A 12,774-nucleotide genomic window follows, 5' to 3' on the forward strand; every position below is an offset into this window, starting at 1 on the left:
AGAATTACCCAACAAGCTTGGATTTAATTAAAATACCTATTTTAATATGTTTCTTTAGAAAATTATATTTTATTATTGTGTTACAAAAATGATGTGAAAAATATATTTTAAGTGTGGAAAAATACATTTTGATTTAATTTATTTAAGACTTAGTTTTTAAGTAGTAAAAACCCATATGTGACAATTTAATAACAATTGTTAACCTTTTTAAAACAAACTTTCAGCCACTATTTATTTTATTCAAAAATCACAAATAAATAGAGTTTAAATATTTTTCTCAATCAAAATAAAGAAAAATCATTATTTATCAAAATATGCATTCATACCATTAAAATATCATTTTTCAATATTACCATAACTTAGGAAAAATAATTTATTCGAAAAATTAATCAAATTCATTTTTAGTGAAACTTACTTCACATTTTATTACAAAATTCCAGCAACCATTTTTTTTATCATTAAAATCACCATATTCAATTTTATAAACTCATTTTTTTCTCAAAATTCAATAAAAATTCTGTAGGAAGTTAATTGAGTAAAATATCATAACATGAGACTTAAAATCCTCTTTTAATTTCATAAAAATTAACATATTCATCAAGAACATTATTTATGCATGCAACTCATCTTTTTATCAACTTTTACCCAATTATTTGAAAAAAAACAGCAAGCTTAATTCTTTGTAAAACTCAACTTTTGTCTCAAAAATTACATAAAATCATTCATGCCTATAATCTCATTATGCTCTTATAATATGCATGATTCCACTAACATAATCACATGAATCCTTTTAAAATCATTTGTTGCAATTCTATGAAAACCAACAAAACATTAACAATAAAAATAGCATATAGTAAATTTATAAGCACCATATTCACATATGCCTTATATTAACCTAGCATATTTCTATCATCATTTTCATGCATCTTATAATTTAATCATTCAAAATATACCATGCATCTAACAAGATTTCATGATCAAAATATCAAGATTACCACTTACTCTCTTACCCATATATCATAGATCCTAAAACATGGATCAAACATATTGTAAAATCACACAACATATCAAGAACACCCTTGGGTGTACCTAGGCCGAAATCACCTTACAAGTGTTCATAGATTATAACAATTTTTTTATGCATAGCAAAATCAACATCACAACCCTTAAACACAAATCATGCCCTCACAAAAATCCAAATCCTATACATCAATCCTACCCAAAATCAACCATTAGCACCATTAGCAAAACCTCATATACAACCCACCAAAAACAATATAAGGCTAAGGAAAAGACCATTACCTCTCTTGATTGTAGAATCAAGAACACAAAAAATCAATACCACAAACTCCACACCCTTGTTCAAGCCTAGGGTTTTTATGGGAAAGCCACCATGAAGAGAAGGAAAGACCCAAACACACACAAGAAAATAACACAATCAAAATCATATTATCAAATAAAAAGATTATGTAAAAGAGAAAACAAGAAGACATACTCTAGGGGGGGTTCCTCTTCACTTTCTTCTTCCTTCTTCCTTTCTTTCTTTCTTCCTCTCTCTCTCTCTCTCTCTACACGCCACTCTCTCTCTCTCTCTCTCTCTAGGTCACGGCAGCCACACACACACACAAGAGCAATGGCTCTTCTCTCCTTTCTTAGCCCCTTTATCACAAATCCTCTCATAAAGTCTCCCCAAACAATATTAAGGTAAGTTTCCATTTCTCTTTTATTTTCCTTGATTTTTCTTTATTTCAAAAAGATACAAAGGGATAAGATATGATCATGCCTATCCCCAAATGATCATGGTCTTCAAGTCTTGATTTTTTTACCATTTTAAGGAAATATTCCATTCCCACTAGGTCACACGCCCACTCCTCATTTCCCTTTTCTTTTCTTCTTTTTTTTTTATAAATAAATTACTCAATTAAATCTAAAATAAGGAAACCTAAAATGTGTAGAAAATCTACACATGTGCACCATGCTACCATGCACTAGCACACACTAAATTACTAGGGTGCATTACTATCTATCATGCACCTTAGTGCATTCCACCATAGCTCACATAAATACCTCATTTGTCACACTTAAATAAAATGTAACACTAATAGTAAGATAACATGTTACACAATTAATCACTTATTAAATTAATTAACCAAAACATTTCTAACAATTAAATAAAATAACAAACAATCAAATAAAACAAATAAACAATTAAATAAAATAACAACACTTAAATAAAACAATTCATCACACTTAACATTTAAATCCAATAAAGCACAAAATTTAAATAATCTAAAAAAAAAATTTGGTGCACTACAAACCATTAGGTTCCCAAGTCAAATTCCATTAAACACCTTGCATCCTGAACTAGGGCTGCAGTCCAACCCCTCAAAGGTCGCGGCTAGCCTCGAAACAGAGGCTAAACACCTCCCTCGAAACACACACGGGTCGCGGCATGATTGGCCAAGCACCGCAGCGTGCCCCATGATCAGTGGCCTCCCAAGGCCTTGCGTGCACACGGGTCGCGGCATGCCCCTCCTAGGGACGCGGCCCTCGCCTCCAAACCTAAAATAACACCATTTTTCTCTGCATTTCCTTCGAGCCAACACTTCCAAAATCACCTTAGCCCAACATTTAAACCAAAAATTAAACTTGAACCTCCCTACCACACCATCTAAGCTTCACAACAAGTTCAAACAGCCATAAAACTCAGCCCACAACCAAACTTAACTCAAGATTCTAGTTCACATGTAGCTTATAGTTCTAGCTATAATTCAACTGAAACTCAAGGGATTTTAAAGTTAGACTCCTTACCTCAACTGGTGATTTCTAGCTTTCTCTTGCTCCTCAACTTTCAAAGCTTACCCACTTCAAGCTCCAAGCCATTGATTTCTGGTTAGAGTCTCCCAAACTCATACACCAAGGAAGAAATGATGAACCGACCTAGAGAGGAAAAGCTGAGAGTTGTTTCCTTTACTTAGTTCCAGCAATTTCTTAAGTTATCTAAGTCTAATATTATCCTTCAAAATGACCAAGCTGCCCTTTAAGCTTAGCCTCTATCCTTAATTGACCCAAGGGCAATTTAGTCATCTATTAAGTCCCACTAAGTCCTCGAGGCCAAAATAATAAATTTTCCCAATATTCCCTCCTAGACATTCTAACCTCAAATATATCTCCAAATATTTATTTCCATAACCCGATAACCCCATAAAATGTCTAATACCCAAAATACCCCTCGACTCGACCCGAGTTGAATTCTCAACCCCGTTGTGACTTTCTGGCTAACAGCTCCCAAGGACTGTATCGGATCGTGCTACGCAGATATATCACAAATATATCGCATTTATAACAATTATCACATTTATGCCCTCAACGGGATAAAATTATAGACATGCCCTTAATATCCAAACGGGGCCCACATGCATATTTAATTCAACTAGACATGCATTTCTAATCACATATTCACATAAATTCACATATTATATCAATAAATCACTTATTGCCCTCCAGGCACGCAAATCAAGGCCCTAAGCCTTATTAGCGAATTTGGGTCGTTACAACTATCCCCTCCTTACAGAAATTTTGTCCTCGAAATTACCTGAATAACTCGGGATACCGCTCCTGCATCTCAGATTCCAGTTCCCATGTCGCCTCCTCAACCTTGTTGTTCCTCCACAACACGTTCACCAAGGCGATGGTCTTACTCCGCAAGACTTTGTCCTTCCTGTCAAGAATCTGAATTGGTTTCTCCTCATAAGACAAATCTTGATCCAGCTCCAAATTCTCATAACTCAGAACATGTGTCGAATCGGACATATACTTTCGGAGCATGGACACGTGAAACACGTCATGGACCCCTATTAAGGCTGAAGGCATTGCCAATCTGTAAGCTACCTCTCCAACCCATTCCAGAATCTCAAAGGGGCCAACAAACCTAGGGCTCAGCTTGCCTCGAATACCAAACCGTCTCACTCCCTTCAAGGGAAAAACCCTAAGAAACACATGGTCACCAACCTGGAACTCCACATTCCTGCGTTTCAGGTCTGAATAACTCTTCTGACGACTCTGGGAGGCGAGCATTCAAGCTCTAATCTTCCCAACTGCCTCATTGGTGCTTTGAACCATCTCAGGACCTAAATACCTCCTCTCACATGTCTCATCCCAATGGATAGGTGATCTGCACTTCCTCCCATAGAGCATCTCATACAGAGCCACTCCGATAGTCTCCTGATAACTACTGTTTTACGAGAACTCGATCAAGGGAAGATACTTACTCCAAGATCCCCCAAAATCTAGCACACAGGCTCGTAGCATGTCCTCTAATATCTTAATCATCCTCTCAGTTTGTCCATCTGTTTGAGGATGATAAGCAGTACTAAATCGTAACTGTGTGCCCATAGCCTTCTGCAAACATTCCCATAACTTGGAAGTGAAGGTGGGGTCCCTGTCGGATACTATTGACCTCGGATCCCCATGCAGTCAAACAATCTCCTTCACATATAGCTCAGCATACTGCTCCATAGTATAAGTCGTCCTGACTGGTAAAAAGTGGGCGAACTTGGTGTACCTATCCAAAATCACACACACTGAATCATGCTGTCCCACAGTCTTTGGTAACCCAACCACGAAGTCCATGGCGACATATTCCCACTTCCACTCTGGAATCCCTAGAGGCTGCAGCAACCCTGCTGGCCTCTGATGTTCAGCCTTGACCTGCTGACAAGTTAAACACTTGGCCACATAATCCACCACATCCCTCTTTATGCCTGACCACCAGTACAAAGCTCTCAAATCCTGGTACATCTTCGTCGTGCCCAGATGTAAGGAATAGGGAGTGGTATGCAGTTCATCCAGAATCTCTTGCCGGATATCTGCATCCATTAGAACACGGATCCGACCCTTATACTTCAGTAACCCCATCTCTGAAATAGAAAAGTCCTTAGCCACTCTGACCAAGACGTTCTCCCTGTAACCCCTCAACTGGGAATCATTCCCCTGTGCCTCCTTGGTCCTCTCAAGGAGCGTAAACTGAAGAGTGATGTTGGCTAATCGACCAACCACCAACTCTATACCTGCTCTAGTCATCTCCTCCTCTAGTTCATCGGATATCTATCTCGAACTGAACAGCTGTCCTGGGCCCTTCCGGCTCAATGCATCAGCAACTACATTAGCCTTCCCAGGATGGTATAGGATATCACAATCATAATCCTTAACCAACTCCAACCACCTTCTCTGGCGCATATTCAGATCCTTCTGATTAAAGAAGTACTTCAAACTCTTAAGGTCATTGTATATCTCGCACTTCTCACCATATAAATAATGTCTCCAAATCTTAAGTGTGAACACCACCGCTGCCAATTCTAGATCATGCGTGGGATATCTCTACTCATACTCCTTTAATTGTCTCGATGCGTAGGCTATCACATTCCCAGCTTGCATCAACACACACCCCAAACCCTGCCTGGAAGCATCACAATAAACCACGAACTTCTCATTGTCCATCGGCAAACTCAACACTGGCGCGGTGATCAGTCACCGCATCATCTCTTTGAAACTATTCTCACATCTATTTGTCCAAACATATTTTGTCTTCTTCTTTGTCAACTCTGTCAATGGTGTAGCTATTCTGGAGAACCCCTCAACAAACCATCGGTAATACCCTGTCAATCCTAGAAAACTCCTCACTTCAAGAACACTGCTCGGTCTATGCCAGTCTTTCACTGCCTCAATCTTATTTGGGTCAACCAGAATCCCCTCCTTACTGACTATATGGCCCAGAAATGTAACTTGTAGTAACTAGAACTCGCACTTGCTGAACTTAGCTTATAACTTAAGCTCTCTTAACCGCTGCAATACCAAACGTAGATGTTGCTCGTGCTCTATCTTTGACTGTCAGTACACCAGAATATCATCGATGAATACAATCATGAACTTGTCTAAATAATCCTTGAAAACCCTATTCATCATGTCCATAAAAGTTTTTGGGGCATTGGTTAATCCAAAGGACATAACCAGGAACTCATAGTGTCCATACCTCATGCGAAAAGTAGTCTTTCGTATGTCCTCCTCTTTGATCCTTAACTGATGGTAACCTGACCGGAGATCTATCATAGAAAACACCGTCTTTCCCTGTAGCTAGTCAAACAAATCATCAATTCTAGGCAGTGGGTACTTATTCTTGACGGTCAACTTATTCAGCTCCCTATAGTCAATACACATCCTGAGAGATCCATCCTTCTTCTTAACAAACAACACTGGAGCACCCCATGGCGAGAAACTCGGTCTGATGAACCCCAAATCCAGTAACTCCTGCAATTGAATCTTCAACTCCTTCAATTCTACCAGAGCCATTCTATAAGGTGTCCTAGATACTGACTCTGCTCCTGGTACCAACTCTATAACAAAATCAATTTCCCGTTGCGGTGGCAGCTCTGGCAGATCTGCTAGAAATAAATCTGGAAACTCGCATACAAATCTGGTTTCCGCCGGTCCAACCGACACAACCTTAGAGATATCCACAACACTCACTAGGAATCCTATGCAACCTCCCTACATCAGGTACCTAGCCTTCAATGCTAAAATCATGGGTACTCGCGGACCACTAGTTGTTCCCACAAATACAAAGGGTACCTTCCCTTCTAGTTCAAAAGTCACCATCCTGCGCTTGCAGTCAATTGTCGCCCCATACTTTGATAGCCAATCTGTAACGCCCTAAACTCCAGAGACCGTTAGGGTGCACATTGAAAACAGTGCTAAACTCGCTAATCGAGTCATTTGGCCATAAACGTGTAACTAAGTATGATTAGTGGTTTAGGGATTAAAAATTTTGATTAAGATATAACGTTTCACTAGAACGTTTACTGTATACATTGGGATCCCAAAAATATAATTTAAAGGTTTATTACAACAGAATATTTACAACCAGCCGATCTAAGCGGCAAAACAGGGTTCAGCCCTAGTTCCTCTCCTTCAAACCTCAGCCGTGGCGGTCGAGCAGCTGCATATGTACACATCGTCACCTAAGTTCTCCAACTCAAGGATGGTCCAGCTTTCTTTTGCCTTTACCTGCACCACATAGCACCCGTGAGCCGAAGCCCAGCAAGAAAACTCAATATGCTCATGAACAGTCATATCATGATATCAAATCATATCTGGCATGCCTAGCAAACATAACTTTATTCAAGCATGCAAATGAATTCAAGCAATGCTGGGGTATCCAGGATAAGAAATCCTGCCCTTCTGATTGATGACTATCAAGTCAATCCTAATCAGATGAGTGATTTAACACTAGAGGTTCTAGTAAACCATACTGAGTGACCGACAAGCAAGTCACTACGGGGCTCAGCACCCAAAGCCATGCAAATGATGATCAGAATGATCATACAGAGCTTAAAGCCCTGAACAGAAGAGTAAATATCACCTTGAGGTTCTGTTAACCATACTGAGTGACTAACAAGCAAGTCACTATAGGGCTCGGTGCCCATAGCTGTGTAACGAAACGATTACCTGGGCTTTCCTGCAATGGATCTATCAGATGAGTGACTGATGGGTAGTCACTAACTTAAACTGATGAGTGACTTATGGGTAAGTCACACAAGCGCGTTTAGTTTTCATCGAACTTGAGGTCGGTCCGGCATTAATGCTCTTGTTGAGTCATCTAATGTAGAATGTCGATTAGATCTAATCTTTTATCCTCCCTGCGTTCATGACGCTTGTGCCGTTACTGGCTCCCAGGTCGGTAACACACGACCAATGCCAAATCTGAGTGATCAGGGCCATGCACAAGTAAGCAATGCTACCAACATATATCATATGTCTATTATCCAAATATAGGGCATTCAACATGCTTACTTAACAATTAGTAGCACAATTAAGATCATGCATACACACATAGGCTCAAGCTCTGAACAATCTTATATTCAACATTCATGGCATGCCCTAATCACATGTTTCTCGTGCACCACATGAATCACACTTTATCATCCAGCATGCCTCAATAATAACCATATGCAAATGAGCAAGATTGCTAAGCATTCAATATGCTATCAATGTTTACCTTTAAACATCCAACATGCATCAAGAATAACCATGCATGTCACATATGGGGTGCAGTTTTCTTACCTCTGGTTCGAGCGAGAATTAGAACAAGAACGACCCTTGAGAATGATCGATCCTTAATCCTTTAGCGGTCACCTAGTCATAACCAAATACAATCTCTGATTAATGAAAATCCATCCCGATCCCTAACCATTAGGTTCCCAAGTCAAATTCCATTAAACACCCTGCATCATGAACTAGGGCTGCGGCCCAACCCCTCAAGGGCCGCGGCTAGCCTCGAAACAGAGGCTAAACACCTCCCTGGAAACACACATGGGGTCCGGCATGCTTGGCCAAGCACCGCGGTGCGCCCCATGATCAGTGGCCTCCCCAGGCCTTGCGTGCACACGGGCCGCGGCATGCCCCTCCTAGGGCCTCGGCCCTCGCCTCCAAACCCAGAATAACACCATTTTTCTCTGCATTTCCTTCGAGCCAACACTTCCAAAATCACCTCAGCCCAACACTTAAACCAAAAATTAAGCTTGAACCTCCCTACTACACCATCTAAGCTTCACAACAAGTTCAAACAGCCATAAAACTCAGCCCAGAACCAAACTTAACTCAAGATTCTAGTTCACATGCAGCTTATAGTTCTAGCTATAGTTCAACTGATACTCAAGGGATTTTAAAGTTAGACTCCTTACCTCAGCTGGTGATTTCTAGCTTTCTCTTGCTCCTCAACTTTCAAAGCTTACCCACTTCAAGCTCCAAGCCTTTGATTTCTGGTTAGAGTCTCCCAAACTCATACACTAAGGATGAAATGCTGAACTGACCTAGAGAGGAAAAGCTGAGAGTTGTTTCCTTTACTTAGTTCCAGCAGTTTCTTAAGTTATCTAAGTCTAATATTATCCTTACAAAATGACCAAGCTGCCCCTTAAGTTTAGCCTCTATCATTAATTGACTCAAGGGAAATTTAGTCATCTACTAAGTCCCGCTAAGTCCTCGAGGACAAAATAATAAATATTCCCAATATTCCCTCCTAGACATTCTAACCTCAAATATATATCTCCAAATATTTATTTCCATAACCCAATAACCCCATAAAATGTCTAATACCCAAAATACCCCTCGACTCGACCTGAGTCGAATTCTCAACCCCGTTGTGACTTTCTAGCTAACAACTCCCAAGCACTATATCGGATCGTGCTATGCAGAGATATCACAAATATATCGCATTTATAACAATTATCACATTTATGCCCTCAACGGGCTAAAATTATAGACATGCCCCTAATATCCAAACGGGGCCCACATGCATATTTAATTCAACGAGACATGCATTTCTAATCACATATTCACATAAATTCACATATTATATCAATAAATCACTTATTTCCCTTCAAGCACGCTAATCAAGGCCCTAAGCCTTATTAGCAAATTTGGGTCATTACAGTGCCTCTGACTTGAGGCGCGCTGCGACCTTTAGGGCCAAGTCGCGGCCTGCCTAGGCTGTTTTTGTCTAGGGCTGTTTTTAAGCTTGGGGAGTCAAACTTAAGTGTTCGGGAGGATTTCTACTACCCGGTTTAGTATAAGTTCAAGTCCTGGAGGCTAGTATTTAAATCCAAAGTTTTAAATGGTTTAGAATCTTATGTTTATCCATTATCGCTGTGTGACGAGGTTTTTTCGCAAGGACTTAAGAATTAAGGATTGTGCTTGGGGCCATTATACGCTTGCTGCTTGGGATCTGAGGTAAGAAAACTGCACCCATTTCGTTGTCTTTGGGACTGAGATTCCCTGTATTTGAATATATGCATTATGTAAGATCTATATCTGTTATATGGGATAAAAAAAAAGTACAGCCTAAGGGTGTCAGCGCTGATGATAAGCATATTAGACGTAGCTTGGCAAATGTGAACCAGGGTCTGCTAAGTAATCAAAGGACTCAGCCTAAGCGAGTCGGGGTCAGTTTAGTAAACAGAGGGTTCGGCCTAAGGGCGCCGACCCTGAATATTTGTATTACTGATTGAGATGTATGATTGAGAATATATGTTTGCCGTCATTTAGCTTAATGCTTGTACTTTGTCGAATAATTGGACTGGTTGGGTCCAGGTTGATTAAATGCTACTGTTGCTCTTTTATTGGGATTGTTGCCTACAATCTGTTGACAGTTGAAGCTGGTGAATTATATTTACTGTCTTTATATTGTTGCCTAGTTGTGCATGTTGTTTTTAGTTTTCTTGTTGGGCCTTGGCTCACGGGTGCTACATGGTGCAGGTAAGGGAGTTGATAGATGGACCATCCATGAGTTGGAGAGATTCAAGGGCGGTGTGTACATATGCAGCCTGCTCGATCGCCACGGTTGGGGTAGCTTGGGAGGAACTAGGATTAAACCTTGTTTTTGCCGCTTAGGATGGCTAAATTGTATCTGTTTATCTTTTACCAATCTGTAAACTGATTTTTGGGATCCCGTGTATGAACTTTATATTTTAATGAAAAATAATCATTTTGTTGACCAAATCTTTTATTACTTGACCTTGACTTAGTCTTCAATTACACATTTAAGTTCAAACGACTTGCTTAGCAGGATAGGCACCATTTTAAACACACATTGTAACGGTCTTGGTTATCCAGGGCGTTACAGATAGAATTTTCTATGTTTTATGCTATGAAAGGTATGACTTGTTATGTTGCAAGAAATAAAGTGCTATGGAAATGGAAGTTCTATGTTTTGATATGTCATGATGAGCCAAGGGTTTTGAAAAGTGAAATTCTATGTTTGATATGTTATGATAAGATAAGTGTTATGAAGCATGTAATTTCTATGTTTTGATGTGAGATGTGTTATACGTGCGTGTATGATGAATGAAAACAAAATGTTGCTAGCGTTCTGAACGCGACGCGACAAAGGATTTACTAAGGATAGGACTCAAAGGGTGAACACGTCAAGGTTATTCAAGGACCTGAGATCCTGTTTACCTCATAGAGGAGGTCTTACCAGCCTATGTTTTTGCTGGTTACCTCAAGATGTGACATGGACAATAGAGGTGCCATGATCACAAAAAGTATGTTTATGATGTGTGATTGTGATGCATGACTATGATTACGTCTATGATTATAAACTATTGAGTATTAAGATGATATATTTTGCTCTGATTTACGATACATGCTCTTCATGTGTTTTCTTTGATATTGTTGTATTGTTGTACTTCCTTACTAGGCTTTTAGCTCACCCCCTTACTTTCCCCCCTTTCAGGTAAACAATAGGGTTTCTCCTTGGCACACGCAGTGATGTGGGGAGCTCCAACGTCTGAGTATGTATGGCATGAGGTGTCCTATGAACATACAACGATCAATATGAGCGCCAAGAATAAAAGAACTTATGTTATGAATTTTATTTTCAATTAAATCAGTGGGACTTAAATTTTTATTTTATTTCTGAATATTGCATAAAGACGCATTATTCTATTTCTTTTCAACTATTGGGCCCAATATGCATGTTTTACCAAGGTCCCACTGAGTTTTTCCTTAAAGTGGTATTTTTTTATTTAACTATGAGTTGTGCGACGTTTTATAAATGAATAGAATTAGGGCGTGCTTTACAGTGAGTGTGGTGTCATACACATGGATTTTCCTATCCCTGGGATTTGAATTTTGAATTTCAAATCATTTGTTTATTTAATTATATATATTTAATTATTATTTTTTAAATATGATTTAAATTAAATAGATAGGTTATAACTGATCATTTTTATTTTAATTAAAATAAAGATTAATTAAATTAGTTAATTATCTTTTTAAACCTGAAGAAGAAAAAAAGCGATATTTTTCTAGAAGAACAAGAAGTGGTTTTCATAGACTGTCAGACTCTCTCTCTGAAAAGAAAGTGATAGTTTTTCTAAACCTGAAAAACTATTCAATACATCATCTCTTAATCAAACCTCTCTAGATCTCATGTGTTGAGTACTTCTAGTGAGTCCTAAATCAACATTTTGAATCCTACGTGCCCACACACGTCCTTGTGTGTTTCAGGATTTGTGTGGAAGATCAAAGTGTGAGCTTTCAGAATCTGGATTGGAAGATCGTTGATTTATACAAAAAGATTCATTGATACTTGATAGGCTTCAAGAGGTAATCTCTAATATATTTGTATGTGATTTAATATATCTATATATGTATGATCCAGGCTGGTATTAATAAATTTTTTAAAATCCAATTTCCGCTGTGTATCTCTGATTTACACTTTTAATACCAACAACACCTCCACAACATACGCAAAAGAGTAAAAAGCACAACTGAGTAGTACTTAGAATTTTTTTAAAATTTATAAAGTGTTGATGCTTCATTTGTTTGTTCAAATACTAAAGAGGAAAAAATGACAAGTATGACACGCAAATGTTGTACCTAAGAGGAAAAAATGACAAGTATGACATGAAAATGTTGTACCTAAGAAAACATATATAGAAATTAATGGTTGTATCTAGTCAAATTGATATTTTATGTAATGCAAAAAAAAAAATTACAATAATACCTGAGATTAAATGTATCTCGGTCAGCTATTGTCTTTGCATCACAGACCTTATGGCCCGGGTGTCTAGAATATACAAAAATGATCAAGGAAATCTCGCTTCACTTGTTGACTGTATCATCCTTGATCTGATTCTGACCCTGGTCACTGTCAGGATTCAGGGAAATCTCTGGACCAAGGTTCTTTGGGGACGCAGTAGCAAGCTCTCCTCCTAT

Source organism: Humulus lupulus, chromosome 7, assembly GCF_963169125.1.
Source record: "Humulus lupulus chromosome 7, drHumLupu1.1, whole genome shotgun sequence".
NCBI classification, from domain to species: domain Eukaryota; kingdom Viridiplantae; phylum Streptophyta; class Magnoliopsida; order Rosales; family Cannabaceae; genus Humulus; species Humulus lupulus.